Genomic DNA, 25382 nt, shown 5'->3' on the forward strand with positions numbered 1-25382 from the left:
TAAGATGTGGGTTCAGCACTTTATTTCTTGGTGAGAAAAAAATCTCCTCTTCACATCCTGGGAATCAGGTAAGCAGGGTAAGCCAGCATGGCTAACAAGTCAATCTAGGTGGGTAAACGTTCGCCCATTAGGTATACAAGGGGAGCATTTCATTCACTAAGCTGAATGTATACCCTGTCTACTATGTTCTAAATCCATGCAAGGAAAGATTTGTGGATTTTCTTTATCCTGTGGCCCAACAAGTGTGTTTTACATTCTTTGTGCAGTTTCTTCACTGATATGAATTGGAGAGAATGGAGGGAGCCAAGGAAACCCACAGAAAACATCATTCTACATTCTAGAAGATAAAGGCCTTCTCATAAAAAATGAATCTTTGTAGCTTTGAATTCAGCAGTTAGGTAAATTGCAAACTCTGGTCATGCAGCTGATATCTGGTACACAGGCCTGTTGACTGGAAAGAAAGCATCAAAAATTAGCATGAAATAAAAAAAAAACACCTTAAAAGTAAGTGAGAACTCTGTCACATAGGAGTAAGTGGTCCCGGTGAGGGTCACAAATAACATGAAGGGTATTTTGTTTAGCAAGTGTTATTCTGCTGGAATACTCAGATGTTCATATGTACTTGATAATCTGTCATGAGAGACTGTATTGATGTCATACTTTAGTCCAGAAAGACCATACCCAAAAATATATTATTCCTTCTGCAGTACAGTGGTGAAACTACTTCACATCACACATTTTCATGTGAGCCTGAAATTAAAGTTCTACACAGATGAAAGCATTACCTCAATCCTTGTCTTAGTTATTTTTTTAATTTGGAAAATGGTTGTGTGTTCTTCAGTTCCACACATGAACTGAAGTGACTGCTCCTCAGAATCTATACATAGAGGACATCGGAGTAGAAGTTGACATTTTTAGCCAGGGTGGTCTCCCCATGTGTCTCTGGGTCTTAATAAGCGCATAGTCATATTTTAGCTAAGGGAATCATGTAGTAGCCAAAACATTACAGAATCAATCTGCTGTAAATATTTTTTCTTTTACACAGTCCAAGCAGTGTGTATCAAAGTCTGTGTATAAAAGGTTGTAGATACTTCACCATCCATAGATGATAATATATAAAGAAGATTCCCTTAGGGCTACACAGATTGATCAAGGAGCCCCTACACAATTCTAAGGCAGGAGGGAAAAGATATCACTTTGCTTGGAAACTTACAATAATATGATGCTGAGGAGCTATGTGGAGTGTTAATAGATAATGGGAAAACACCTAAAAATCACATGTATTTATAAAAGATGCTATTCAAAAATTATCCAGTGGCAGTTTGGCAACCTACATTAAGCACAAAGAGATTGATTTGCCTCTTCACAGATTCTGATCAGAACCATTGGGAATTAAGAAAATTACATGAGAACTCACTTGTGTATCACATGACTGTATAACTAGGGAGTCATAGCATACATTACATTCAGGAAGCATAGCTTGAACTTATCAACAGTGGAGGGAGTGCATATAGTGGATGAGGTTTAGGTATGAAACTCAAAATTCCAAAATACCAGTAGATTTGAGATTAGAGGACAATAAATACTTAAGGAGTTTAGGTGTAAAAATATGAACCTAAAGACCCAAAAATTATGTATCATTCAGCACTGTATACCTAAGGAGAAATTAATAGCTCATATTATGAGATTATTCTGTGACCCAGAGGTATAAGGAAATGGTGCAATTTGAAGTGATTAGATATGTTAAAGAGGCATGCAAAAAAAGAGGCCATGGTATCTTTGAACAAGAGTGCTTTTCCAACACGTAACATGAGTGACTGTGGAGTGACCTAGAAACACACACACAAACATACACACACAGACACACACACATACACACACACATACACACACACACACACACACACACACACTCACACACACACATCCTACAAACAATTTACATGCTCTGTGCTGTGTGTGGCATGCTGGATTTATCCAAAATATGAAGTGTATACTCCACAAGTAATTTAAACCAAATGTCAATGAAAGAATTCAGAATTCCTCTTCTTTCTTGAGAAAGCATTCTGTGAATGAGCGATGCTTGTATTTTAAATTTAAGAGGGATGACTTGAAAAGAGTAACAACTGAGTCCTACTTTTAAAACAGCATTTGCAAGATGTTTCGTGACTCAATTTTGATTTTATGGACCTGTATTTGCTCAGTTCTCATGATTGTAGGATTAAACCAGCTCATTACTAGACATAACTGTGTAGGGACAGTAAGAACTTTCACAATTCTTCAAGTTGAAAACCTAAGAATCCATACTGGCAACTGCTTAATGCAAAATGGAGAAACTTGTGCTTGGGTAAAGTCCAGTACCTAAGACTGAGCAGTTGGTTCAAACCCAAGGTGAAATATTGTATGTTAACAAGCACTACTTGGTGCAGAACATGTTACTAAAATGAAGAAAGTAAGGGCTTCGGGAAATATGCATGAGGAAGACTTTGAATGGTCGAAATTTTATGCTATAAATTTAGTGGTACACATGAGAGGATGAATTTTCAAAATGATTATCTCCTTAAGAGTGTGAATATTTAAGCTGAGTAAATGCTGCAGCCCAGGTAGAAAAGTGAAGTGAGTTTCCGTTCAGACATTGGAATCCCCTTCATGCTTAGCATGAACATGGGAGGGTTTCAAAGAAATGTTGAAGGACACCAAGAGCTGCTGTCTATCCAGGAGGAGTCTCAGAGGATTAATTCGTTCTTGTTATGAGGGATTTCCAAGTTTCTTATTGGAAATAGCTCAAGAGAAATTTAAACCCTTGAAACCAAATTCTGGACATGTCTCATCTTAACTTTGGAAAACTTGACCTGTAAAGGCCCAAAGAGGCATAGCTTGATTCATCTTTAAATCTGTATTACACTTGGTGACTGCCGTCCCGCTATGTTGCCAAAGCCAGTCACAGGGTAATACTGTGGTGCTAAACCTTCAGCAAAAGAATGCTGAGTAGCTTGATGACTGTGTTTTGTTTCTGGTTTGAGTTTTGTTTTCTTCAGGTATTAGCTTTGTTCAGTTTGGTGAAACTTTTCTTATTCATTCTTTATTAGTTTTTGTTCTTGTGGATTTGAAGTATGGTTAAGGTCATGGATTTTATATTATGATTGTATCATTTAATCACTTTTTCAAACAATTAATATTTATTTTTCAGAATAGATTGTGGTTTTCAACTCTTAAGAAACTTGTTTTTTGTTTTGTTTTGTTTTGTTTTGTTTTTGTTTTGTTTATGTGTGCTGTAGCCATCCTGTAATCCCAGAAACCAAATGCAGAGGTAGATCACTGAAACTTGTAGGGGCCTTGTGATTGATAATTTGTTCACAGCAAGCCAGAGGTATACATGTGGATTGGAGATTCAATGTGCCTAATGTGGCCTAATGTGGATACCAAGTTCATGATTGGAAAGGTATTCATGATGCGTCCTTGCGGTCATATATCTAGGTTCTCCTAAAATGTAGTACTTTAGAGATGATCATATAGAACAAACTAGTGAGAAACTCAATAGTTTTCCTCTAATGACTTTCAGGAAATGAAAACATTTATCAAAGGAGTAAAAATAAAAATCAGGAAAATCAGAACTAATCTTTCTCTGCTTTCTTGAAATATAGTCTCAGTGGGAACCACACAGAAGAGATAATGTATTCCACATTTTTTAAAACCTTTTTTATTATAGTCAGTTTTTATGTTGTTGTACTTGAATATGTGTTTGGTGACTATTTTGGATAGTTGTTTGGTTTAGTTTATTATCATTATCACTGTTATTGCTATTATTATTTCTTTTATACGTAAGTGTTTTGCTTTATGTAGTGCTATGCACCACATACATACAATTCCCCCAGAATGCAGTCAAGGTCAGTGAATTCCACTTGGAACTGGGTTATCCTCCTGGTTCTATGTTAAGGAAATGTGAAAAAGTTGATGAGCTATCTCTCCAGCACCTGCCCATGACTTTTATCCTCTCTTTTATACTGTAAGAGTTGAACTGGAACAAACTCAACCAAAGGAAGTAGTTTTGTGAGAACTAAGGGAAAACTTATATGGGATAGGCATGCTTATTGTCTAAACTGCCAATCATCCATGAGGGCATTAGTAGATACAGCATCATACTTCAGCATATCTTGTTGCAAGGGTTGGAGCAGAACTATCAAATCTCATCCTGTGTTATGATGTAGATTAGACTCATCAGATTAAATTAAGAATTGAAAAATTCTCCTGTGCATGAAAGTGGTAAGGAAATCATTTTGATGTATCATAAATGCACTGCTAAGAGCAGGATTCAAACTAGTCTGTGTGTATGCAGCCTGCAATAGAGACCACAGATCTTTGGTGGAGAATGATCCAGTTCAAAAATCAGAAGGGAGAAGGATGGTTGATATTGTTCTTGTAGATCTCCCAACATTTAAAAAGTGTTTCTTCCCGATGAGTGAATGATTCTTGTAAAGCAACTCCTGGAATGAACTTCTGAGACCAACCATCAGCCTGAGAATTAATGTGTGAATGAAGAAATTCTGTGTCTCTCCAGACTATTGCTTTCAAGGCACAAGCCAAAAGTTTCCATCCTATGAATGATACATATACACATTATAACTGGATGGATACAGAGTTTCTTCAAGTCCATGAATGAGGTATTTAGCAGTTGACATGGCTCAGCAATTAAGGAAATTTGTGCCAACTCTTGAGACCTGAGCTCCTTCCCTATGAGCCCCATGATAGAAGAAAAGAACAAACATCAGACAACTTGTCTCAGATTTTTATGTGGTTGGGATTTCCTGGACTTGGTCCACAGAAGGATGGAAATCAAGCTTTCCAATTCGTGTTTATCCTATAATACTTCTTCCTGATGCACTTATGCAAATATACTATTGTGCATTTCATTGATAGATTACTTTTGCTATTTGAATTCTGTTGCCAATAACTATAGGAAATAAGAAGCACTGTATCAAAGCATCATATGAAAATCATACTAAGAGAATGGGGCCATTGGTAATTTGTAACTGAGCTGAAACACTTACTAGACAAAAACTGCTGTAAAAAGTCTTCTCTAGATTCCTGGTGTAGAAGCCGGGGTTACCTAACAGAGAGTAGAGCATGAATCTCTGTGTACAGAGGGAAGGGATTTATCACAATGATCACAGTGTGTGGGGCACATAATTTAAAAATGGATGGATATTTGGAAAGTCCAAGAATCCAGTACTTGATCAGTCTACAAGCCTAGATGTCTCATCTGGTCATTATTATATGGTTAAATCCTCAGTAGGCAGGTTCTATTGTCTGTGAGGGTTTGGTAGCAATGTGAGTGCAAGCTAGAAAAAGGAACAGCTTCTTTCTTCCATCTTTTCTATGGGCTTCAAATAGAATGCATTGTTAAGAATACATCAAGGTTGCCATTTTTCAATAGACCAGTACCTTAAACTGAACATTATTTTCAGGGAAGCTGCAGGCTCACAGCATGGCTCAGGAGTACGGGAACTGCAAGACTCGGTCTGTGAATATGTTCCTGTTCATTGAGCCCACCTACCAGTATTGCAGAAATACCGAAGGTATTCTCAATCAACTCCTTCTAAAACATGGTCTTCTGGGATTTGTATACATCACAGCCACTAACAACACCAATTCAATTCAAGATTACTTACAACAGCTCGCTGGAGAGAGAACAGTTCCTTGGGTCTTCATAGGTAATCAAAGTCTTCATAGGCAGACGCAGTGATATAATCTTCCTGCAACAGAATGGGGAGCTGAAGACATTGCTGAAGCAGACTGGAGCTCTGCTGTTATGGAAAGGCTGGCAGTAAATCCCATGCTGACAGCTGTCATCCATGCATGCCGAAGGCCAGCACACCTGAGAATTGATGTGTGACATGGAGGGGGACAGTATTTTCTTGTGACGTGGATTTTCAAAATATTGGCTTTTATTCTATTTCTCAATGCTTATATGATGCTGTTTGCAGATCACACAGAATTGATTATCCATACTTCATGTGCTGACGTGTCTCTGCCTCTAAGCCCATATTAGCAATCCAGTTGATCTAACTCTCCAGCAAATCAATAACTGTTTTTCTACCATTCTGTTCTGCTGAAATTATTTTGCAGAACTCTACTTCCTAATGATCATTAAAACAATGGATATTGTGAAGTTGATAAAATCTACATACAGGCCTTTCCCACTTCAGCATTTAGAGCTCTCAAATGGTGTTCTCAACTTTTACTCCCATAAGCACAGAAGTCCACAATGATATAAGGATGCTGTTTGAAAAATCAGATGAAGAGTTTTAGCATAGTTGTTCCTCACTGTAGCAGTATTAACGTAGATAGCAAAGCATATGATGAATTCAGCTCTATTCACAAACTGGTTATTTGCCAAGAAAATCTCAAGCAGTTGTGAGTTGATTCTAGTCAGAGTCCCAGAAAACTCTAATGTGAAATGCAAAATTTCAGGGCTCTCCTTCAAAGACTGTCTATGAAATAAGTTGCTTGCACAACACTGTCCTAAATTATTTATTCCATCCACACATTTACATTTTGCTTTGATGTCTTGCAATGACATGTATTAACCATGGAACTGCAGGTCTCTTCTCTGGTCTCCAGTGAGAAGGATTCATGCCTAAAAAAGATGTATCTGCAGATGACTACAAAAATAAAAATAAAGAATAGATCTTGATTAAAGTTCCGGGTTAAAGATGCAACATCCTACCACAAAGAACAGATTAGAAGTAGATTTGACATATATAATTATATATATATATATATATATATATATATATATATATATATATATATATATATATTTACATGGTCTTCTAAGATTTGTATACATCACAGCCACTAACAAAACCAGTTCAATTCAAGATTACTTCAACAGCTCGCTGGAGAGAAAACAGTTCCTTGGGTCTTCATAGGTAATCAAAGTCTTCATAGGCAGACGCAGTGATATAATCTTCCTGCAACAGAATGAGGAGCGTGTGATATATATATATATATATATATATATATATATATATATATATATATATGTATATATATATATGTGTGTGTGTGTGTGTGTGTGTGTGAGTGTGTGTGTGTGTGTGTGTGTGTGCATGTGCGTGTGAGTGTGTGTGTTAAATATCAGACTTGTATGTCTGGTATTTTAAGAATGGTTACCTGGTTGAAGATTATTTCTAATGTCGTCTTGAATCTGTTCACAAGGACATTATTGAAATATTTTTGTATCGGTGTAAAAAAGTATGTAATACTCAGTCTTCTGCTCTTTCTGTCATTCGTTTGTAATTCTTTCTCCCTTTCTCTGTACCATTCTGTTTATCTCATTTTCACCCTGCCTTACTCTCTTTTTGTTTTCTGTCAATTGTTGGATAATACCAGATTCAAAATAGAATTTTAATACATTCATTCCTTTTGTCTATTTTATGGAATCGTCGAAGAAAATTTCAATGCTCTTTAGATGTATAATCAAAATTTTGAACTGAATACATATGGTCCTATGATATTTTATGAATGAGATATTAAGTGTCCAACCCTGTGTCATTGTTCAGCATAGTGGGGTTTAAATTATGCATATTGAGGTGATTGAATATTGGTATAGCCACTACATCTAGTAAATCATTAATGGTTTAAAATTATTCTATATTTGGAATGTAAATATAAAAAGATTTTCTGCACCTGTACTTCTTCTCTTTAATTTTGTTAATTCTACCCTTTCCTGATCTAACTTGGCCAGAGGTTATGACAATCTTGTTAATACTTTACACGAATGAAATCTTCCTTTCATTCATTATATTGTTTTCCTCATTTTATTGATTTCTGCCATGATGAGTTGGATATACATGTTATACCCCTTCCACAAGACTCAAAAGCCACCCTAAAACAAGGTGCAAAGAGATTGTAGGTGCACAAAATGTGGGGGTGATCATAGGGAAATTGTGTCCTGGAAACACAGAGTTCTTTCCTCATGAAATATAGCAGCTGTGGTTCCCTGCACAGTTTCAAGCCAGTCCACAGTCCAGAATGAATTGTAAATGCCTGAAAGTTGTTACTCCTAACTGACATACTATGGACAGTTAGTGTCTTCTGTTGGAGGGTTGAACGATTTTTGTAAGTCGTCATCATGGGGGTATTAAACAGTATTTTAATGAAGAAGATATAAAAAGTTAGGATTCAAAGAAATATAGTGATGTAGGTAAAATAAATTGGAAAATTATCATCAAAATAATTTTGTTAAAATACTCAAAAAATAAAACAATCAAAGTATATTCCTCAATATTATGTACATAGAGAATGTTTCATTATATCGGGATGTTTCTTAAACTGACCTCTATGAATTTAGTTGGTTACAACAGATCTGCCAATTCGGTGAGTTTAGTGAGACCACATTATATGGTTTGACCTTAGTAAATTTAAAGTGGCTATTTTCAAATATAGTAACCGTTTTTTCCATGGACACGTTCAACAATGGGCTTCTATAAATCATAATGAGAAAACAAAAACACTGTATATCCAGAAAAAATAATTAATTGGGTACATATCTAAACAAAATACTCACAATTGAAAAAACTTCAATGATGAAGAATCTAATGGAAAATATATATCATCCTTATACATTATAGAAATGAAAATCAAAATTATTCTGACATATTTTATCCCTTAAAGAAACCTTAGTTTAATAACACATGAGCCAACTTATCTGTACTGTGTTATGGAGAGAGGAGAACATTGTTATACTCCTGGTGGGAACACAAACTCCTACAGCAACTTTAGATATAATTATGATGTTTCTTCAAGGATGTAGAAATGAAGGTACAATATACCCAAACTTATGGGACACAATGAAAGCTGTGTTAAGAGGAATACTCATAGCACTGTGTGCCTGCAGAAAGAAACAGGAAAGAGCATATGTCAGCAGCTTGACAGCACACCTAAAAGCTCTAGAGCAAAAAGAAGCAAATACACCCAGGAGGAGTAGAATGCAGGAAATAATCAAACTCAGAGCTGAAATCAACCAAGGAGAAACAAAAAGGTCCATAGAAAGAATCAACAGAACCAAAAGTTGGTTCTTTGAGAAAATCAACAAGATAGATAAACCCTTAGCCAGACTAACGAGAGGACCCAGATAGTGTGTCCAAATTAACAAAATCAGAAATGAAAAGGGAGACATAACTACAGATTCAGAGTAAATTCAAAAAATCATCAGAACTTACTATAAAAACCTATATTCAACAAAACTTGAAAATCTACAGGAAATGGAAAATTTCCTAGACAGATACCAGGAACCGAAGTTAAATCAGGAACAGATAAACCAGTTAAACAACCCCCTAACTCCTAATGAAATAGAAGCAGTCATTAAAGGTATCCCAACCAAAAGAGCCCAGGTCCAGACGGGTTTAGTGCAGAATTATATCAAACCTTCATAGAAGACCTCATACCAATATTATCCAAACTATTCCACAAAATTGAAACAGATGGATCACTCCCGAATTCCTTCTATGAAGCCACAATTACTCTCATACCTAAAACACACAAAGACCCAACAAAGAAAGAGAACTTCAGACCAATTTCCTTTATGAATATCGACGCAAAAATACTCAATAAAATTCTGGCAAACCGAATCCAAGAGCACATCAAAACAATCATCCACCATGATCAAGTAGGCTTCATCGCAGGCATGCAGGGATGGTTTAATATACGGAAAATCATCGACGTGATTCATTATATAATCAAACTGAAAGAACAAAACCACATAATCATTTCATTGGATGCTGAGAAAGAATTTGACAAAATTCAAAACCCCTTCATGATAAAAGACCTGGAAAGAATAGGAATTCAAGGACCATACCTGAACATAGTAAAAGCCATATACAGCAAACCAGTTGCTAACTTTAAACTAATTGGAGAGAAACTTGAAGCAATCCCACTAAAATCAGGGACTAGACAAGGCTTCCCACTCCCTCCCTACTTATTCAATATAGTTCTTGAGTTTCTAGCCAGAGCAATCAGACAACAAAAGGAGGTCAAGGGGATACAGATTGGGAAAGAAGTCAAACTATCACTATTTGCAGATGATATGATAGTTTATTTAAGTGATCACAAAAGTTCCACCAGAGAACTACTAAAGCTGATAAACAACTTCAGCAAAGTGGCTGGGTATAAAATTAACTCAAATAAATCAGTAGCCTTCCTCTACACAAAAGAGAAACAAGCTGAGAAAGAAATTAGGGACACGACACACTTCATAATAGACCCAAATAATATAAAGTACCTCGGTGTGACTTTAACCAAGCAAGAAAAAGATCTGTACAATAAGAACTTCAAGACACTGAAGAAAGAATTTGAAGGAGACCTCAGAAGATGGAAAGATCTCCCATGCTAATGGATTGGCAGGATTAATATAGTAAAAATGGCCATTTTACCAAAAGCGATCTACAGATTCAATGCAATCCCCATCAAAATACCAATCCAATTCTTCAAAGAGTTAGACAGAACAATTTGCAAATTCATCTGAAATAACAAAAAACCCAGGATAGCTAAAAATATCCTCAACAATAAAAGGACTTCAGGGGGAATCACTATCCCTGAACTCAAGCAGTATTACAGAGCAATAGTGATAAAAACTTCATGGTATTGGTACAGAGACATACAGATAAACCAATGGAAAAGAATTGAAGACCCAGAAATGAACCCACATACCTATGATCACTTGATTTTTGACAAAGGAGCCAAAATCATCCAATGGAAAAAAGATAGCATTTTCAGCTCAACATGTAGAAGAATGCAGATTGATCCATGCTCATCACCCTGTACAAAGCTTAAGTCCAAGTGGATCAAGGACCTCCACGTCAAACCTGATACACTCAAACTAATAGAAGAAAAACTAGGGGAGCATCTGGAACACATGGGCACTGGAAAAAATTTCCTGAACAAAACACCAATGGCTTATGCTCTAAGATCAAAAATCGACAAATGGGATCTCATAAAACTGCAAAGCTTCTATAAGGCAAAGGACACTGTGGCTAGGACAAATCGGCAACCCACAGATTGGGAAAAGATCTTTAGCAATCCTACAATAGATAGAGGTCTTATATCCAAAGTATACAAAGAACTCAAGAAGTTAGACCGCAGGGAGACAAATAACCCTATTAAAAATGGGGTTCAGAGCTAAACAAAGAATTCACAGCTGAGGAATGCCGAATGGCTGAGAAACACCTAAAGAAATGTTCAACATCTTTAGTCATAACGGAAATGCAAATCAAAACAACCCTGAAATTTCACCTCACACCAGTGAGAATGGCTAAGATCAAAAACTCAGGTGACAGCAGATGCTGGCGGAGATGCGGAGAAAGAAGAACACTCCTCCATTGTTGGTGGGATTGCAGACTGGTACAACCATTCTGGAAATCAGTCTGGAGGTTCCTCAGAAAATTGCACATTGAACTGCCTGAGGATCCAGCTATACCTCTTTTGGGCATATACCCAAAAGATGCCCCAACATATAAAAAAGACATGTGCTCCACTATGTTCATCACGGCCTTATTTATAATAGCCAGAAGCTGGAAAGATCCCAGATGCCCTTCAACAGAGGAATGGATACAGAAAATGTGGTACATCTACACAATGGAATATTACTCAGCTATCAAAAACAACGGCTTTATGAAATTCCTAGGCAAATGGTTGGAACTGGAAAATATCATCCTGAGTGAGCTAACCCAATCCCAGAAAGATATACATGGTATGCATTCACTGATAAGTGGCTATTATCCCAAATGCTTGAATTACCCTAGATACCTAGAACAAATGAAACTCAAGACAGATGATCAAAATGTGAATGCTTCACTCCTTCTCTAAAATGGGAACAAGAATACCCTTGCAGGGAAGAGAGAGGCAAAGATTAAAACAGAGACTGAAGGAACTACCATTCAGAGCCTGCCCCACATGTGGCCCATACATATACAGCCACCCAATTAGAAAAGATGGATGAAGCAAAGAAGTGCAGACCAACAGGAGCCGGATGTAGATCGCTCCTGAGGGACACAGCCGCAATACAGCAAATACAGAAGCGAATGCCAGCATCAAACCACTGAACTTAGAATAGGACCCCCGTTGAAGGAATCAGAGAAAGAACTGGAAGAGCTTGAAGGGGCTGGAGACCCCATATGTACAACAATGCCAAGCAACCAGAGCTTCCAGGGACTAAGCCACTCCCTAAGGACTATACATGGACTGACCCTGGACTCTGACCTCATAGGTAGCAATGAATATCCTACTAAGATCACCAGTGGAAGGGGAAGCCCTGGGTCCTGCTAAGACTGAACCCCCAGTGAACTAGACTGTAGGGGGGAGGGCGGCAATGGGGAGAGGTTTGGGAGGGGAACACCCATAAGGAAGGGGAGGGGGAGGGGTATGTTTGCCCGGAAACCAAAGAATTATTATTAAGTAGTAAATAAATTTAAAAAAAAAAGAATATAGGAGTGGATACATCTAAAGATATAACTCAAGGACATATATCCAAATCTTGATTTATTCTAGTATAGAGACTCTTGATAATTTGGAAATATTCAAGTTGTTTTTTAACAAATGCATGCATAAGGAAAATATGGTGCATTTACAGACTAGAAAAAGGAGAGCATGTAATTTCATCATAGATGATTTAACCCAGATCAAAAAGGGAAAATGGGATACTTATTCACTTTAACCTTAATGTTAATTCAGCAAACTGTGTATCTGTATGATCAGTTTAGTGTCCGCTGTTTTTATTTTGGCAAGTACAACTGTACTTATGAATTGCTGAGTGACATTGTCAGGAACAGGAATGTTAAATGTGAAGAGACAGGGAAGAGGGAGACAATGGAGGGATTATAGAGATGTACAGCTAAAAGTGAGAGAACTTTGAGTCATAGAATGGAAACCTAATGGAGTAGGAACACTTTTTTTAATTTTTATCAAGGTTAATAACAATTTATTATAGGTACAGTGACAGAAGATAAAAAATGATTGGGTTTTTCTATGTAAATTTTCAATAATAAGTACATCTCAAAAATTATGGATTTCAGCTTTCAGTAAACCTGTAGTACAGATAATGACTGTATAGTCCGTAAGGAGTGAGATGTGAATGTCTCTCTTGGAAACATAAATGTATTATATTTTATACATTAAATTTATACAATAATCTATGTATTTGTTCACATTTCAAATGTCATTTCCCCAATTTGTCTGTCAATTTGTCACACAAGCCTTTATTATCCTCTTTGTTTCTAAGATGTTTCTCCCCCATCTACATGCCCACTTCCACTTTAGTCCTCTACCATCCCCCTTCTCTGGGATATGACGTCTCCACACGACTAATTGACTCCCTTGCCAGGGATGGAGGGTGAGGCAGTTGTCTCTCCATATGCTCTATGATCTATGTAGTAGAGGCCATGGACTGACCCAAGTATACTCTTGTTTGTGGTAAATTTCCTGAGACTCTGAAGGGTAAACTTAATTGACAGTGTTGTTCTTCATATTCGGCTCCAATCCCCTTCAGATCCTTCAGGCAATCCCCTAACCCTTCTTTTCTGGCTCTCAGTGTCTGTCAAATGATTATCTGTATCCGAATCTGTCACTATCAGGTGATATTAGAGCCCCTCAGTGGACAGACATATTAGGATCTTATTTGCAAGCACATCTTGACATCAGGAATTCTCTGAGGATTTGGAGTCTGTGGATGAAATTGTTCTTCTCGTCGGGTGGTCTCTGGATTGTCTTTCCTTCAGTCTCTGCTTCATTTTTGTCTTTCTATTTTTTTAGACTTTGGACATTTATAGGTTAAAGATTTTGAACTTGTGGGCATAACATGCTCTTCACAGGTGGGCAAATCTAGCCACAGGAGGTAGACTCTTGTGGTTCTATCTCTTTGGTGCTCAGTATTTCTTTTTTTTTTGTTGTTGTTGTTCTTTTTTTCGGAGCAGGGGGCCGAACCCAGGGCCTTGCACTTCCTAGGCAATTGCTCTACCACTGAGGTAAATCCCCAACCCCGTTGCTCAGTATTTCAGCTACCATCATCACAGTAAATTTATGGGAGCTCTTGCATCCTGGCATCTATGACTTTCCTGGGGATTCCCAAGTTCACCATGCACCACTGATGCTTATTTTAATTTATTCCAATTTTCCTCTAGATTTCTCTTTTCGCTTTATATTATTTCTACTCCCCTCATTTTGTCCATCCTTCTCTACTTCTAACAAGTTCCCTCGATCCCTCTGTCTTCCATTATCATTTTGTTCTCACTTCTAAGTGGGTTGCAAGAATCGGCAGTTGGCCGTCTAACATTTTACCCTCCATGTGATAAATGATTTGTGTATTGGGTATACTGATCTTTGAGGCTAACATCCACTTCTCAATAAGTACATCTCATATTATGTCCTTTTCTATCTCTGTTACTTCACTAATTTCCAGGTCCATCTCTTTGCCTACACAGTTCTTGGTTTCTTCATTTTGAATACCTGAGTATTATTTCTTTTTTTTAAAATATAGCACACTTTCTGTATTTATTCCTCATTTGAGTTGATGTATATCAAGATTGTTTCCAGCATTTGACTAATATAAGTAAGGCTGCCATGAACATGTTCAACCACATGACACTGTTATATGTAGATCAGTTTGAGTATTTGCGTTGAAGTGAGTTGTAAAGCCAGGTCTGCAGGCAAAGCTATTTGCAATATTCTCTGAACCTCCACATTGGCTGTACTGCTACTAATCCCGCCAGCAGTGGAGGAGTGTTCCACTTTTTCTACATCCTAGCCTACTTTGCTACTGCATTAGTTTTTTGTCTTAGTCACACTGATTGGTGTAATGTAGACTCTCAAGTTTATTTACATTTGCATTTTTCTGATAACTAAGGATGTTGAACATTTCTTAATGTGTTTCTCAGCTACTGGGATAACTCAGTTGAGAATTCGTGGCTTAGCTCTCTAACACAGTTTAAAAGTTGGGTTAATTGGTTGTGTGGGAGTTTACCTTTCTGAATTATTTCTATGTTTTTTGTTATGGCACTCTACCAGATATAGGTTGGTTAAAGTCTTTTCCAAATGTGTAGATTTCTCTTTTGTCCTATTGGCAGTATACTTTGCTTTAAAGAAAAATTTGAGATTGATGAGATTTCATATATTGACTGGTGATCTTATAGCCTGATTCTTTGGTATTTTGTCCTGAAAATTTCTCCTGTGCAAATGTGATTTAGGCACTTTCTGACACTTTCCCTTCTGTTGGTTTCTCCATATATGATTTTTTATAGATTTCCTTGATGCACTTGGACTTGAACTTTTAAGAAAGAGATAGAAATGGATCAATTGGCACTCAGCTATATTCAGACCAACAGTTAGGTTAGCATCTTTTCTTAAAATGCTTTCTGTTATGTAAACATACTTAGTCATCAGGTAAATGCAAATCAAAACAACCCTGAGATTACACCTCACATCAGTGAGAATGGCTAAGATCCAAAAACCTGGTGATAGCAGATGCAGGAGAGAATGTGGAGAAAGAGGACCATTCCTCCATTCTTGATAGAATTGCAAACTGGTACAACCTCTCTGAAAATCTGTTCTGAGTTTCCTCAAAAATTGTACATTGCACTGCCTGAGAACCCAGCTATAACCTCCCTGGGTATATACCCAAAAGATGCTCCAAAATACAACACACATGTTACACTATGTTCCTATCAGCCTTATTCATACTGTTCAGAAGCTGGAAAGAACCCAGATGTCCTTCTTAGAGGAATGGATACAGAAGAGGCCATATATTTACACACAGTAAAACTACACAGCTATCAAAAACAATGAGTGCATGAAATTCATAGTCAAATGGATGGACCTAGAAAATATCATCCTGAGTGATGTTTCCCAATCACAGAAAAATACACAAAATATGCAGTCATTGATAGGTCGATATTACCCCAAATGCTCAAATTACCTAAAATACAATGCACAGACCACATGAAACTCAAAATGGAGGGCGAAATTGCAGATGATTCACTCCTTCCTTAAAAGGGTAACTAAAATATCCATTATAGGCATAGGGAGGCATTGTTTTTAGGAACCTGAAGGAATGGCCATTCAGAGTCTGCTGGACATGTACCCCCATATATATATATATACATATATCAAAACTTGATAAGATTGATGAAGCTTAGAAGTGGATGCTGGCAGGAACTGTATAAAGATAGCTTCTGAGAGACACAGCCTGAGCATGTGAACACAGAGACGAATGCCAGCAGCAAATCACTGAACTAAGGATAGGACCCCCTTTGGAGGAATTAAAGGAAGGACTGAAGGAGCTGAAGGAACTTTCAAACTCAAAAAAAAAAAAAAAACCTGCCAGCAAACCAGATCTTCTAGGTACTAAACCACAACCAAAAGACTATACATGATCTGACCGTGGGCTTCAACTCTATAAGTAGCAGTGAATAGCCTTGTTAAAGCACTATTGTGAAGCCCTTGGTCCTACTAAAGTTGAACACTTCATGTAGGGGAAAGTACGGAGGGGTGCTTTAAGGAAGGGAATGTATAGGGTTGGGGATTTAGCTCAGTGGTAGAGTGCTTGCCTAGGAAGCACAAGGCCATGGGTTCAGCCCCAGCTCAAAAAAAAAAAAAAAAAAAAAGAAGGGAATCGATGAGGAGGAGACAACTACATTAAAAAGGAAGGGGAGGGGAGAGGTTTGAGCTGATGAACTGGAGACCCAGAAAAGGAATAAAATTTGAAATGTAATTAGTAATTACCCAATTTAAGAAAAAACGGGAAAAAGTGTAAACTTACACGTCAAAATCTTACTCTTAAATAATATATGTTTTTAGATTTTAAAATATTTATTTCCTATGGAGAAAAATATTGTGTATGCATATGGAATACAAGTGCTCAGGATTATATTAGCTAGTTATATGGAGCCTGAGAACTGAACTCAGATGTTCTAGAAATATCTTTCAGAATAATTTTAAAAAGTTTTTGAATTATTTCTATATTAATATGACACTTCTTTATTGACCATGTCCAGTTGTTGTTAAAAATATACAGAAAAGTACTTATTCTTTTTACAAACATTGTTACACATATTCCAGCACTGACTCAATATGAATTAGTGTGGATATTATAAGGTATTATTAACCTATTGTCTTCCTATAAAAGTAAATTCAGTACCTATTTATTTATTGGATCTTTGATTTTTTTATTGTATGAAATATCAAAATCTACATTTGCATTACATTATAATTTACTTAAAATATTAATTTAATTGATTGTAATATGGCCCACATGTAGTGGACCAAGGGAGAAATGTAAGGATTGCTGAAAAGCATACAGTCTCCTCTTTGTTAAGCTTGGTATGTATCAAAATCAGAAAGGTAGAGTGACTGATATTGATATGTAAAAACGAAGTAATTACATATGGTGTCCTATGGTGTGAAAATGATGAGCAAGCTCAATATTTATGATTTTTATGTTTAAAGGAAACAAAGTTATGTTAGGTTACTTTTAATGGATACCCTTCTGAATGCCTTAGTAATGAATGCCTGCAAATATGATACACCGCTATGCTTAGTATTTTAAATTAATAATACCCGGAGGAGACAAATGCTGTATCATCAACTATACCCCTGTATACAGATAGGATAAGTCAGAGATGAAAAGGGTTATCTTCGGTTCCTTATTGAATTTTATTTTATTAAATGAATGTTTTCAAAAAGAAATTTTAAAGAATATAGCCATACCTGAACAGATTTTTGTAACTGGTTTTTGTTAGTGTTCTGACTCTGTGTAATTTCAGTATAGGGTCAAGCAATATTGTTAGTATATCTGAGTCATTCATCATATTTTATCATCCACTAACCTTCAGCATGTTCAAATTAACAATATCTATATTGAAACCTGTACAAACTTTTAACTTTGTTTCCTCTTCTGCCCTATTACAATTTGGAGCCATTTTTCTAGTATTTACCAAGGATTTGTAAATAAACCTACTTACATAGTCCATTCAGAATCACTTGTAAATATTCTTCAACAACTTTCACTCAAGATGAAAGTTCAGGTCTTTTACACTTTTTGTTTACAATTGCATGAAGCACTTTCCTGCATGAGGTCTTCTGCAAGCTTTGCTTTCTCTTCCAGAAGTGTTCTTCCTATGCTTACTGTCACATGAAGCTGTCTCCCACTCCACCCGCAGTCTAACAGACCTATCCACTACCTGGGAACTCAAGTCTCTTGATGGTTAAGTGTATCTTCTCTTGTTGTGTCCAGAACCAACACTCCAGTCTTAGAGGCCTCATATTAGCTGGTGCATGATGCCACATTGATGGCTCAGTGTCTGAAAAAAAAAAAAAACTGGAGGCCAGGTTAGTTAAGACTGGTGGTCCTCCAAAAGGGTTTCTCCCCTCTTCAGCTTCCTCCAGCTTTTCCCTAGTTCGACCACAGGGCTTAGCAGCTTTTGTTCATTGACTGACTCTAATTGTCTGCATCTGACTCTTTCAGGTGCTTGTTTGGTCTTTCAGAAGGGAGACTTCTCAGGTCCGTTTTGTGAACATGACAAACCATGAGTTAGAGTGTCAGGCCTTGGGGGTCTCTACTTAATCTGCTTACCAAATATGGCGGGTCAGTGAAATTTCTTTTTCTTTTTTTGGCTTTTTTTTTCCTTTTTTTTTTTTTTTTGGAGCTGGGGACCGAACACAGGGCCTTGTGCTTCTGGGCAAGCACTCTTCCACTGAGCCAAATCCCCAACCCTGGAATTTCTTTCACTCAGGCTCTTTTCTGGTTTTGTCCCTGAAGTTCTTTCAGACAGCCACAAATATGGGTCAGCGTTTTGATTTGTGGATGGCAACCTTATCCCTCACTTGATGCTCTCTCTTCCTCATGGAGGTAGTCTCTACAAGTTCCATCTACCAACTCCAGGACTTTTCACTAAGTCCTGATAGTCGCTTAACTCTCAGGTCTCTGGTATATTCTAGAGCCACCCCCCACCTGCAACCATTTAGTTCCTGATGTTGCCTGTTTCTTCTAATTCTGCTGACACTCAGGGCTTCAGTCCTACTCCCCACCAATACTTGACCATGTTCCCCTCTTTCCCTTACTGTCACCTTTCTCACCCAGGTCCCTCACTCTTCCTTCCTGTGGTTCATTTATTCTCCCTCTCAAGTGGGATTGAGATTCCTCACTTTGCCTGTTCAGCTTGTTAAACTTTTATGTTTTCTTTTATAAACATTTTATATTTTTGTTTACATTTCAAATATTATTCACTTTTCCAGTTATCCAGTCATAAGACACCTATCCCTTCCCCCACCAGTTCTTCTATAAAGGTGTTCCCCCTCACCAACCACACCCTTTCCCAGCACCCCCTGACATACCCCTACACTGGGGGTCCAGCTTTGGTAGGCCTAAGATCTTCTCCTCTCATTGATGTCCAACAAGTCCATTCTCTGCTACATAAGCAGTTGGAGCCATAGTTCTTCCATGTACAGCGTTTGAGTATTGGTTTAGTACCAGAAAGCTATAGGTCATTGGCATTGTTTTTCTTATGGGCTTGAAAGTCCATTCAGTCCTAGTAATCCTTTCCCCGAATTAACTAACAACAGGTTCGTTTGCATTCGACTGGTTTGACAATAACCTTTACTTCTGTAGTTGGCATGCTCTACCTGGGTCTCTCAAGAAAGTTCTATATCCGTTTCCTGGGAGCATGCACTTCTTAGCACCATCAATCGTATGTAGTTTTTTGGCAGATCTATGTATGTATATATTTTGTGGATCCTATACCTATGTGGTTAGGTGGAATTTTAGGTTGGTTTCTGTGCAACTAGGTCAAAAATGTTGAATCATCAAAGGCCAATGCCAATCAGACTCCCTAATGTTATTATGAACCTATTGAAGTTGAGGTTTCTCTGGACATCAAAACATTCCTCTTTCTGCCCATCCTCCTGAGTCTTGTGTTTGGTCTCAAGAAAGAATCATGGTAAAACCTCCAAAACCCTTATGTCTGGCCGTGGGAACACAGAAAAATAGATATTATAGAACTGATATATAATGGAAATAGAGATCTGCTTTCTATAGTCAATGATGTCCTTTTCTTTACTGATTTATCATAAATTTTGGTTATAATAAGGATTTAGGAGCTTATCATTTAAATTAGGTACACAATATTTACACTGTGATAAACACTCTATAGCAGGGCACAGGTTTTTGCTAATTCATTGCAAAATGGAATTGCAAAACAGAATTTTTGAGTACACATTCAGGAATATATATTCCTGAATATATATTCCTAATAAGGAAAGTACAATATGAAATTGAAATACAATATTCAATCAAATAATTCTGTAGGGAAAATACTGGCCTTTGGGAAACAGACAAAACCTAGGAAATTGAAGTGTATGTCACAGGAATGGACCTGGAAACAGAATTATTATCCAGAATAAACTCCTCCACCCCATGTTCCTAGATCTTTTCTACCCATGTCAAGTGACTAACTTTCTCCATTCAGAGCATGAAACCACTAATGAAGCAAAAAGAAGTCTCTAGCTTTAGAGAGATGGAATAAATAAAGATTTTCCCTGTGTCACAGGAGATACTAATGGAAAAGGCACTCTCGATACTGATCAATTTAAGGAAAGCTGTTTAGAGGTAGGCCATGGCAGTTCTCAGATACATAATCTTTAGGCCCTCCCTGAAAAATCTCTTGTAACCTGGAGATCCCTATCTTCTTCTATGATGTCACAAGTGTTGTCCTGACAGCAACTGCCTGTCAGATATTCCTTCAGTACATCTAGGGTTTACTAATTGGCCTCTAATTCAGAGTAAACATCAATTTGGGAGGGTGAACAAAAAGGATGAAGAGATCAGAAATGGGGAGAACGAAGGAAGCTGGCCTTCTGTCTTGGTACAAAAAAAAAGGAATAAATGTCGTCCTTGGTACATCTCAGTGAGTACTTGGTAGGGATTTAGTGGGATTGCTTAAGGGATAGCCTTGATCTAACCCTCCCACCTATGGAAATCAGAAGCTGGGAGCCTCTCAGAAGCATCTGGACTTCCCTGTTTTTTTGGTTCCTGGAAATCAGAGAGTTTATATAATTAATTTCTTTATTCCAAAAGCCAAGTGTTGGGAAGGGCACAGTTGTTTTCCTGAGAGCTCATGGTCATTACTCTTTTTGAGAAGAAGAAAAAGGTCCTAAGGAAAAAGGGAGAGACAGGTATTGTTCCCCTAGCTCAAAGTAGACTCCTCCATGTTTTGGATATCTATAGTGCAGTCTGGGAAGCAGCAGTGCTATTAGTTGAGAATTCATCATCTCAGTCTTTCCACTAATATTTCCACTGACTACCACTTTAATTTTCTGAGTCAATAGGTATGATTACTGTCAGTTTTCTCTTCTTTTATTTCTTTCATTTTTTTATTTTTTAGCAATTTTTATTGCTTTTCTAACTTGATGTTTCTATATTTACCTTTAATGTTATTTTGTTTCCCATTTTCCTGCCCATTAGATTCCTAACCATATGCTTTCCCTTCTTCTCTAACTCCCCAGACTGCACCCTCACATACCCTTGAACTGGGAGACAAACCTAGAGAGGAACAATAGCTTCTGCTTCCATTCGTGCAGAACAAGGCCATCCTCTGTCACATGCAGTTTGAGCCATAGTTCTGTCCGTGTACATTCTTTGAACAGTGGTCTAGTACCAGAGAACTCTGGTTCATTGACATTGTTATTCTTACGGGATTGAAAGCTCCTACAGCTCTTGTAGTCATTTCTCAAAATCTGCCAACAAGAGGTCTCTTTCTGATCACTAACCAGTGACCACTAGTATTCATTTCTGTAGTTGACATGCTCTACCTGTGACTCTCAGGAAATATCTATATCCAGTTGCTGGCAGAATTCACATTTCAGCTACATCAATCTTATCTAGTTTTGGTGGCTGATATATATATATATATATATATATATATATATATATATATATATATATATATATATACCCACTTTTGGTGGCTCCTACAACTTTGTTGTTAGGTGGAATGGTAAAATGGATTCTGAGAAACTAGGATAATAATGTTGAGTTCAGAAATGAAAAGGCCAAATAGACTCCCTCCTGTTCTTACTTACCTATTGAAGTTGAGGTTTCACTTGTCCTCAAGCCATTCTTCTTTCTGCCCATTCTCCGAAATCTTATTTTTGGCCTTCACAGAATCATGATAAAACATCTGACCCTCAAGTCTAGCAATGGGAACAGAGGAAGGTAGATAGTGTAGTACTGATATCCAATAGGACTAGAGAACTTAATGCCATACTCATCTTGTCCTTGCTTTGCTGAAAATGGAATTGGAAACAGAATTTTTGAGTACACATACAGGAATATTAATAAAAACTCTTATCAAGGAATGTACACTGAGAAAGTGAAATACAATATTCCTTCAATCGAAGGTCTGTAGGGAAAATACTGGCCTTTGGGAAACAGAGAAAACCAACAAAATTGAACTGTATTTCACTAAATGTACCTGGGAATAAAATTAGTATCCAGAATAATCTCCTCCACTCCATGTTACAATATCTTTTCTACCCATTCCAGGCCCTTGACTAACTTTTTCCATTCAGAGCATGTAACCAGTAATAAAGCATAGAGAAGTCTCTAGATTTAGAGAGATGGAGTACATAAAGGTTTCCACTGAATTGAAGGATACTTACGAGGAATGGGCACCCTCAAATCATGTCAGTGTAAGGAAAGCTGTTCAGCAGGTAGGCCATGGCAGTTCTCAGTAACAGCATCATTAGGCCCTCCCTTAAATATCTCTCATATCCTGGAGAGTCCTAGCTTCTTCTGTGATGTCACAAATGTTCTTCTGACTGCAACTGCTTCTCAGATATTCCTTCAGTAACTCTTGGGTTTACTAATTGGCCTTTAATTCAGAGTAAACAGGCGTATGGGAGGGAGAACACAGAGGATGAAGATATCAGACATGGGGAGTAGGAAGCTGGCCTTCTGTCTTGGTATACAAATGAAGAAATATGTGGTCAATGGGAAAGCTCCTTGAATCTTGGGTATGGGTTGAGTAGGTTCACTGAAGAGATAGCCTTGATCTGAGCCTTCCACATATGGGGATCAGATATTGGGAGCCTCTCAGAAGCATCTGGACTTCCCTGCTTGTTATTTTTCTTGGAAGTCAGATAGTTTATATAATTCATTTCTTTATCCCAAAAGCCAGGTGGTGGGTAGGACACTATAGTTTTTCCTGAGAGCTCATAGCTTTTATCCTTTTGCCAAGAAGAAAAAGGTCCTAAGGAAGAAAGGTAAGTCAAGTATTGTGTCCTCAGCACAGAGTAAACTCCTCCATGCATTGGATTCTAATAATGCAGTTTGTGTCTGGCACTGATATCTGGGAGGGAGAAGTGCTTCTAGATGAGACTTCATCATATCATTCTTTCCACAATTATTACTCATACTACCATTCCCTGACAGTGACCCCTTAAAATTCTGAGTCAATAGGTGTGATTAGCTGGCAGATTTCTTTTCTTTCATTTTTTAAAACTTTTTAACAAATTTTATTGCTCTTTAATCTTTGAATATTGGTCTATTACCAGAAAGCTCTATTTCATTGGCATTGTTGTTCTTATGATGTTGAAAGCACCTTAACCTCTTCTAATCCTTTCTTAAAATCTACCAACAAGAAGTCCATTTTCAGTTCACTGGTTTGCCTCTAGGGTTCATGTTGTGGATTGCCCTGATATTATCTCTGTTTAATGCTAATTCCACTGCCCCAAGGTCAGCTACATAGTCCTGTACTCAGAATTCAGGTTACTTCAACAGAAGCAAATTTGATTGAATTCGTAAAGTATATGTGAGTGGCAGGAACAGGATAGAAGCAGGATTATCATGGGAGGAGAAGGAAAAATAAGCAGGAGAGATGTTTGAAGGAAGAGGAGGAGACTAGAGGAAAAAAAGACAGAAAGGAAGATGACAGAGTGTGAAGCCATGGTAGGTGAATTTAAGATTCTGCTCTGTGTGTTTACAGGTTGTTATTAATGTTCCTATGGTATGGATGGTACCCGGCTTTGTATGTTTAAGTGGGCAATTATATCTAATCTACTTGATCAAAGATTATTGTGTAGTGTGTATTTTATGTGAGGGTTTGAGTATAGGAAAGTGTGTGGCGGTACAAAACACTGCACAGCTGAGGAGTGAGAAGGTGTTTATATCACGATATCTAGCAGAGAATTTCAAACACTTCAGTGCCAGTGTTAGCAGAGTAAAAGTAAATTTTACTTTTTTATTTTTATATTTTTACAAGAATACATTCACTTCTGTATATAATAAGCTCTAGTTGTGTCTCTCAGGAAATATCTATATCTGGTTCCTGGCATAATGCACTTCTCAGTTTCATCAATTTTATCTCGTTTTGGTGATATATATATATATATATATATATATATATATATATATTCCTTTGGGTGGCTCCTAACGCTGTGTGTTTAGGTAGAATTTTCAAATGAATTCTGTGCAACTAAGTCAATAATGTAGAGTCCACAAAGGACAATGGCAAAGAGACATCCTCCTGTCCTTATGAACATATTGAAGTTGAGGTTTCACTAGACCTCAAGCCACTGGAACTCTCTCTGTCCTTCCTCTCGTATCTTATTATTCCTGAAAAATGAATCATGGTAGAACACTCACAATCCCCAAGTCTCTTCCTGGGAACACAGTAAGGTAGATAACGCAGAACTGATATCAAATGAAACTAGAGAACTGAATTCTATAGTCCATGGTATCCTTTGCTTTACTGATGTCTTTTAAGTTTGGGAGAAAATAAGGATTTGAGTGTTTAACATTTGAGGTAGGTACACAATACTTACACTGTTGTACTCATTCTATAGCTGGGCCACATTTGTTGCCAAAATCATTGCAGAAAATGGAATTGGAAAACAGAATTTTTGAGTACACATTCAGCAATATTTATTAAGTCCCATATCGAGGAATGTACAATAAGAAAGTGACATACATCTTCATTCAATTAAAGGTCTGTAGGGAAAATACTGGCCTTTGGAAAACAGAGAAAACCTACAAAATTGAACTGTATTTCACTAAATGTACCTGGGAATAAAATTAATATCCAGAAGAATCTCCTCCACTCCATGTTACAATATCTTTTCTACCCATTCCAGGCCCTTGAATAACTTTTTCCATTCAGAACATGTAACCACTAATAAAGCAAAGAGAAGTCTCTAGCATTAGAGAGATGGAGTACATAAAGGTTTCCATTGAATCACAAGACACATACCAGGAAATGGCACCATCAAATCTGGTCAATATAAGGAAAGCTGTTTAACAGGTAGGGCATGGCAATTCTCAGTGCCTACAACATTAGGTC

The 25382-nt window shown here is 37.3% G+C and overlaps 1 long non-coding RNA gene across 5 annotated transcripts; it reads right to left on the bottom strand.

Moving 5' to 3' along the window:
• On the bottom strand, positions 1 to 25382 carry LOC103694790 (uncharacterized). 5 transcript variants are annotated; one of them, XR_001842927.3, is made up of 6 exons: positions 25293 to 25382; positions 22705 to 22916; positions 22126 to 22329; positions 6888 to 6974; positions 5670 to 6662; positions 1 to 451 (listed from the first exon to the last, which is right to left on the bottom strand). It is a non-coding gene; the product is annotated as an uncharacterized LOC103694790 (long non-coding RNA). The 5 variants fall into 5 exon arrangements; XR_005498734.2 differs by lacking the exon at positions 6888 to 6974; XR_005498735.2 differs by lacking the exon at positions 22705 to 22916 and having other exon boundaries at positions 25293 to 25379.

Source organism: Rattus norvegicus, chromosome Y, assembly GCF_036323735.1.
Source record: "Rattus norvegicus strain BN/NHsdMcwi chromosome Y, GRCr8, whole genome shotgun sequence".
NCBI classification, from domain to species: domain Eukaryota; kingdom Metazoa; phylum Chordata; class Mammalia; order Rodentia; family Muridae; genus Rattus; species Rattus norvegicus.